The sequence below is a fragment of the Nycticebus coucang genome, chromosome X (assembly GCF_027406575.1).
Source record: "Nycticebus coucang isolate mNycCou1 chromosome X, mNycCou1.pri, whole genome shotgun sequence".
NCBI lineage: Eukaryota > Metazoa > Chordata > Mammalia > Primates > Lorisidae > Nycticebus > Nycticebus coucang.
In genome coordinates, this window is record NC_069804.1 from 41878985 (window position 1) to 41885018 (window position 6034).

The 6034-nt window shown below is 39.5% G+C and overlaps 1 non-coding gene across 1 annotated transcript; it reads right to left on the minus strand.

The window, feature by feature from the left end:
• Positions 1-359: 359 nt before the first annotated feature.
• On the minus strand, positions 360-482 carry LOC128578880 (U4atac minor spliceosomal RNA). Its single transcript, XR_008377974.1, has one exon. It is a non-coding gene; the product is annotated as a U4atac minor spliceosomal RNA (small nuclear RNA).
• Positions 483-6034: the final 5552 nt, after the last annotated feature.

Below are 6034 nucleotides of genomic sequence, written 5' to 3' on the forward strand. Positions count from 1 at the left end.
TAAAAACTAAGAATGGAAATGAACAAGAAGCAGAGAGTTGAGTGAAGGGCATGGGAGTTAATTGAACTCAGGAACGAAATTGTAGTCAAAGTAAAAGACAGCTGTCTCGGAAGTGAATTAAGTACATCACCCACAGAAGAAGAGATTCAAATGGAAATCTAACAAAGGACATTGAATAATGAAGGGGGAATGAGAAAATGAAAAGCAGGTAAATAAGTAAACAGGATCAGAGAAAAAGCAGTTGAGATGGAAAATACACAGAAAAACTCCAGCAACATATATGTATTATAAGACTCCCTGAAGAAAAACAATGAAAGAACCCTAATTTTTTTTTTTGTCATGGAAAAAAGGTTTTCCTTTTTTCCGAAAACTCCAAGGTAAAGCAAAGTTCTAATAGATGCCATGCATTGTGTAGGTGTTAGCAGTACTTCCCTCACTACATGCTCACTAGGCAATAGTGCCAAATCCAAGAAAAGGAAGGTTGGGAGTTCCTTTTTTAAAACTCAGATACAAGAAAACTTTCCAGAAATAAAAGGAAAAACTCTACATATTGAAAGGACCCACTGTGTGCTTAGGAAAATTGACCTGAATTAATTAACTCTGAAACATGTTAATAAAATTTTAGACTATAAAGACAAAGAAAAAATCCTGGCTTGGTGCCCATAGCTCAGTGGTTAGGGCGCCAGCCACATAACACCGGGGCTGGCGGGTTCAAACCCGGCCTAGCCCTGCTAAACAACAATGACAACTATAAAAAAAAAAAAAATAGCCAGGCGTTGTGGCAGGTGCCTGTAGTCCCAGCTACTTGAGAGGCTGAGGCAAAAGAATGACTTAAGCCCAAGAGTTGAAGGTTGCTGTGAGCTGTGACGCCATGGCACTCTACCGAGGGTGACATAGTGAGATTCTGTCTCCCCCCCCCCAAAAAAAAATCCTTAAGGTTTCTAGGCAAAAGTCAAACTACTCACATGAAAAGAAAATTTGGCTGGGATCAGACTTCTCAAGAGTAACACACAGAGTATTGCAAGATCAGAGCAGTATTTTTAAGAAAAACAAGGGAAGAAATCACAAGCCAAGAATTTTATATCTAGCCTGCTATCTTTTAAGAAGCATGTATATAGGAATCAATGTTCAACTTTGAAACAGTCCTAAAAGACACAAAACTAAATTTGACAAATGAAACGACATCACATCTTTTTGGATAGGAAAATACATCTCTGTTAGTGCTGAGAAAACACACTTATTTTAAGGAATTAGCTCACATGCTTGTGAGGGCAAGCCAGCAAGCTGGAAACGTGCAGGCAGTATTGCTATGTTTTAGTCTTGAGGCAGAATTCCTTATAAGAACAGAAGTTATTAGATTAAGGGCTCACCCTTAATCTAATAGGACCTCATCTTAACTACTTACATCTGCACCAACCCTACTCCCAAACAAGGTCAGATTCTGAGGTAGTCTTTTGGGGGGACCCCAGCTGACATTAAAATTTTGGTTCTTCCTAAGTTATTAACAAGGTTGGTTTGTTTGTTTTGAGACAGCGTCTCACTTTGTCATCCTGGGTAGAATGCTGTGGAGTCACAGCTCACAGCAACCTGAAACTCTTGGGCACAAGCAATCCTTTTGCCTCAGCCTCCTAAGTAACTGGGACTATAGGCGCCTGCCACAATGCTTGGCTATTTTTCTTTTAGAGATGGGGTGTCGCTCTAGCTCAGGCTGATCTCAAACTCCTGAGCTCAGGCAATCTGCCCACCTAGGCCTCCCAGAGTGCATTACAGGCATGAGCCACTGTGCCTGGCCAGTTGTTAATAAGTTCAATGTAATCCCAATGAAAATAACAAAAATGTTTTTATGGAGCCAGTCAAGTTGATCCTAAAGATAATATGGAAAACATCATAAAGGAAAAATTACAAGGGCAAACTAGCCCTACAAGATATTAAAACATAGCATTAATAGATAGGCAAACCATAGCTTGGCGCCTGCGCACAGTGGTTACGGTGCCAGCCATATGCACCGAGACTGGCGGGTTCGAACCCAGCCTGGGCCAGCTGAACAACTACGAAAACTGCAACAAAAAAATAGCTGGGCATTGTGGCAGGTGCCTGTAGTCCCAGCTACTTGGAAGGCTGAGGTAAGAGAATCATTTAAGCCCAAGCATTTGAGGTTACTGTGAGCTGTGATGCTGCGGCACTCTACCCCTCTAGAGCGACAGCTTGAGACTCTGTCTCAAAAAAAAAAAAATAAAAATAGGCAAACCAATGAGATATAATAGAAAATCCAGAAATAGATTGAAGTACACACAGAAATTTAGTATATAATAAATGTGACACCTCAAATCACTGTGCAAAAGTGGACTTTTTTTTCTTTTTCTGAGAAAGAGTCTCACTCTGTTGCCCCAGGCAGTGCTGAGGCATCATATAGCTCCTAGGCTCAAGCAAGATCTTCTTGCCTCAGCCTCCCGAGTAGCTGAGACTACAGGCACACCACGATGCCTTGCTAGTTTTTTTATTTTTAGTGGAGACGGGGTCTGAAACTCCTGAGCTTGAGCAATCCACCCGCCTCAGCCTCCTAGAGTTTTAGAGTGCCTCCTAGAGTTCCAGGCATGAAACACTAGACAGCCTAAAAGTGGACTTTTCAATAAATGTTGGTAGGCAACACAATACCCACTTGGAAAAACATAAAACTAGATCCATACCTCCCAAAATACAAAAGAATAAATGGATTAGAGATGTAAATTATTTTTTAAAAAACCATACAAGTACCAGAAGAAAACAGTGAATTGTTTTATAGTCTGGGTGTAAGAACCGCTTTACTAATTTAACTCAAAATCCAAATGCAGTAAGAGAAAATCTTGATAAATTTGACTACCTACAAAAAATTATAGGGCGGCGCCTGTGGCTCAAAGGAGTAGGGTGCTGGCCCCATGTACTGGAGGTGGCGGGTTCAAACCCAGCCCTGGGCCCCCCCAAAAATAACTGAAAAAAAAATATAACTGGCATATTTTACATATCACACAACTTATTACAAGTATAGAACTCAATGTTTTAGTAAGTTTACCAAGTTGTACATCACTATCATAGTTTAGAACATTTGATCGCCCCATGTACATGTTTACTGTAAATAATCCCATTTCTCACACTGACCCCTGGACATTTAATATAAATGAAACCATATAATATGTGGTCTCTTATATCTGCCTTCTTTCAATAAGCATAACATTTTTGAGGTACTTTTATGTCATTCCATGTATCCATAGCTTGTTTCCTTTTATTTTTTAGTTTATTTATTTATGTATTCATTTTTGAGACAGGGTTCCACTCTGTTGCTCAAGCTAGTGTACAGTGGCATGATCATTGCTCACTGCAACCTCAAACTCCTGGGCTCAAGTGATCCTTCTGCCTCAGCCTCCAGTAGCTGGGACTACAGGCTTGAGCCTACATGCATACCTAATTTTTAAAAATATTTTGCAGAGATGAGGTCTTGCTATATTGCTCAAGTTGGTCTCGAACTCGTAGTGTCACACTGTCTTCCCACCTCAGCCTCCCAAAGTGCTAGGATCACAGGTGTGAACTACCATACCCAGCCCTTACTGCTGAACAGCATTTCTCAAGGGGATATACCACATTCTGTCTATCCACTCACAACTCTGGGCTGTTACACTCATACCACTATTCAGTGCTGCTAAAAACACCATTAAAAAGTCAAAAGACTAATGACAAACTGGGAGAAAATATTTGCAGCATACATCACAGATAAAGTACTAATGTCCTGACATAGAACTTTCAAAATATGAGGGGAAAAAGTTTAGAAGTTTAAAATCAGCCAAAGACATGAACAGACAATTCACCTAAAAAAATACTATAATGACCTTAAACATGTGAAAAGATATTCAAATTTACTTGTAGTAAGAGTGCAAATTAAAACTATACTGAGAACACCTGCTAGGATGGCTATCATTAAAACAACAAATAATAAGTGTTGGTGAGGATGTGGAAAAATTGGAATGCTCACACATTTTTGGTGGGAATGTAAAATGCTACAACCACTTTCAGAAGCAGTGTGGCAATTCCTCAAAGATTAAACACAGAGTTGCAATATGAAATTCCTTTCTAAGATATATATACCCAAGAGAAAAAGACATATGACCACATAAAAATTTGTATACAAATGTTCACAGCAGCAGCATTCATAATAGCCAAAAAGTGGAAACAGCTCAATTGTTCATTAACTGATGAATGAATAAACAAAATGTAGCATTAATATATATCCACACAGTGGAATATTGGTTAGCCACAATAAGAATGAAGTTTGGAAATGTTATAGATGAACCTTCAAAACACAATGCTGAAAGAAGCCAGACACAAAAGGTCATATTGCATGATTCCATTTATATGAAATATCCAGAATAGGCAACTCTATTGAGGCAAAAAATAGTGGGTCCCCGGGGCTACAGAGAGCAAGGAAGAGGAGCGGCTAATGAGTTAGTCGTTTCTTTTTCAGGAGATGAAAATGTTCTAAAATTGATTGTAGTAATGGCCACACAACTCTGTGAATATACTAAAAGCCACTAACTTGTACACTTTAAATGGGTGAATTGTACAGTATGTGAACTATACCTCGATGCATCTGTTATTTAAAAAAAAACTACAGTGAGATATCACCTATCAGACTAGCACACATGTTCTAGCTTGACAATGTACTCTGTTAAAGGCTGTGGGGTAATGCTTTTGTATATTGTGGAAATGCAAAATGGAGGGCAAATTTGGCAATATCCAACAAAACTAAATATGCACGTATTTACCCTCTCACCCAGCAATACCACTTTTAGGACTTTACCCTCAAAACATATCTGTAACAGCAGGAAAATACCTATTTTCAAGGCTATTCAGAAATATTTATTCTTGCAAAGTAGAAACTACCTAAGCATCCAAATAAAGCATATGGGTTAAAGGAACTATGATAATCTTCACTTGATGGAGTACTACATGGTTGTACAGAAAAAAAAAAAAATGAGGAATATCTCTATAAGGTGAAAAGGGGTGGTTTCCAGGATATATTGTAAAGTGAAAAAGAGTACTGAATATTCTGTTCTTATCTTTTGCGTAAGAAAGAGGAAATAAGGGTTAGGAGTGGTGGCTCACATCGGTAACCCTGGCACTCTGGGAGGCTGAGGTGGGTGGATTGCATGAGCTCAGGAGCTTGAGATCAGCCTGAGCCAGAGCGAGACCCTATCTCTAAAATAGCCAAGCACTGTAGCAGGCACCTTTAGACCCAGCTATTTGAGAGGCTGCTATAAGAGGATCACTTGAGCCCAAGAGTTTGAGGTTGCTGGGAGCTATGACACCACCGCATTCTACCCCCAGGGCAACTGAGTGAGACTCTGTCTAAAAAAATAAAAATTAAGAAAAAAAATAAGAGGAAATAGGCTCGGCGCCCGTAGCTCAGTGAGTAGGGAGCCAGCCACAAACACCGAAGGTGGTGGGTTGGAGACAGCCCAAGCCTGCTAAACAACAATGACAACTACAAAAAAAAAAATAATAGCGTTGTGGTGGGTGCCTGTAGTCCCAGCTACTTGGGAGGCTGAGGCAAGAGAATCACTTATGCCCAAGAGTTGGAGGTTGCTGTGAGCTGTGACGCCAAGGCACTCTACTGAGGGTGACATAGTGAGCCTCTGTCTTAAAAAAAAAAAAAGGAAATGAAGCATATATAGATATATAAATACACACGCGCACACACACACACACACACACAGGGTAAGCAATATCCCTTATACAAGATACTTGGGATCAAAAGTATTTCGGATTTTGGATTTTTTTCAGATTTTGGAATATTCGCGTTTATACTGGTTGAGCATCTCAAATCTGAAAATGCAAAATGCTCCAATGAGCATTCTCTTTGAGTGTTAGGGTACATCAGCACTCAAAAAGTTTCAGGTTTTGTAGATTTTCAGATTTTGGATTTTGGATCCTCAACCTTTATCTCCATATTTTTGTAAAAAGAAATATAAGAAGCGTAAACTAAAAAACGATGAGGTTACTGGGT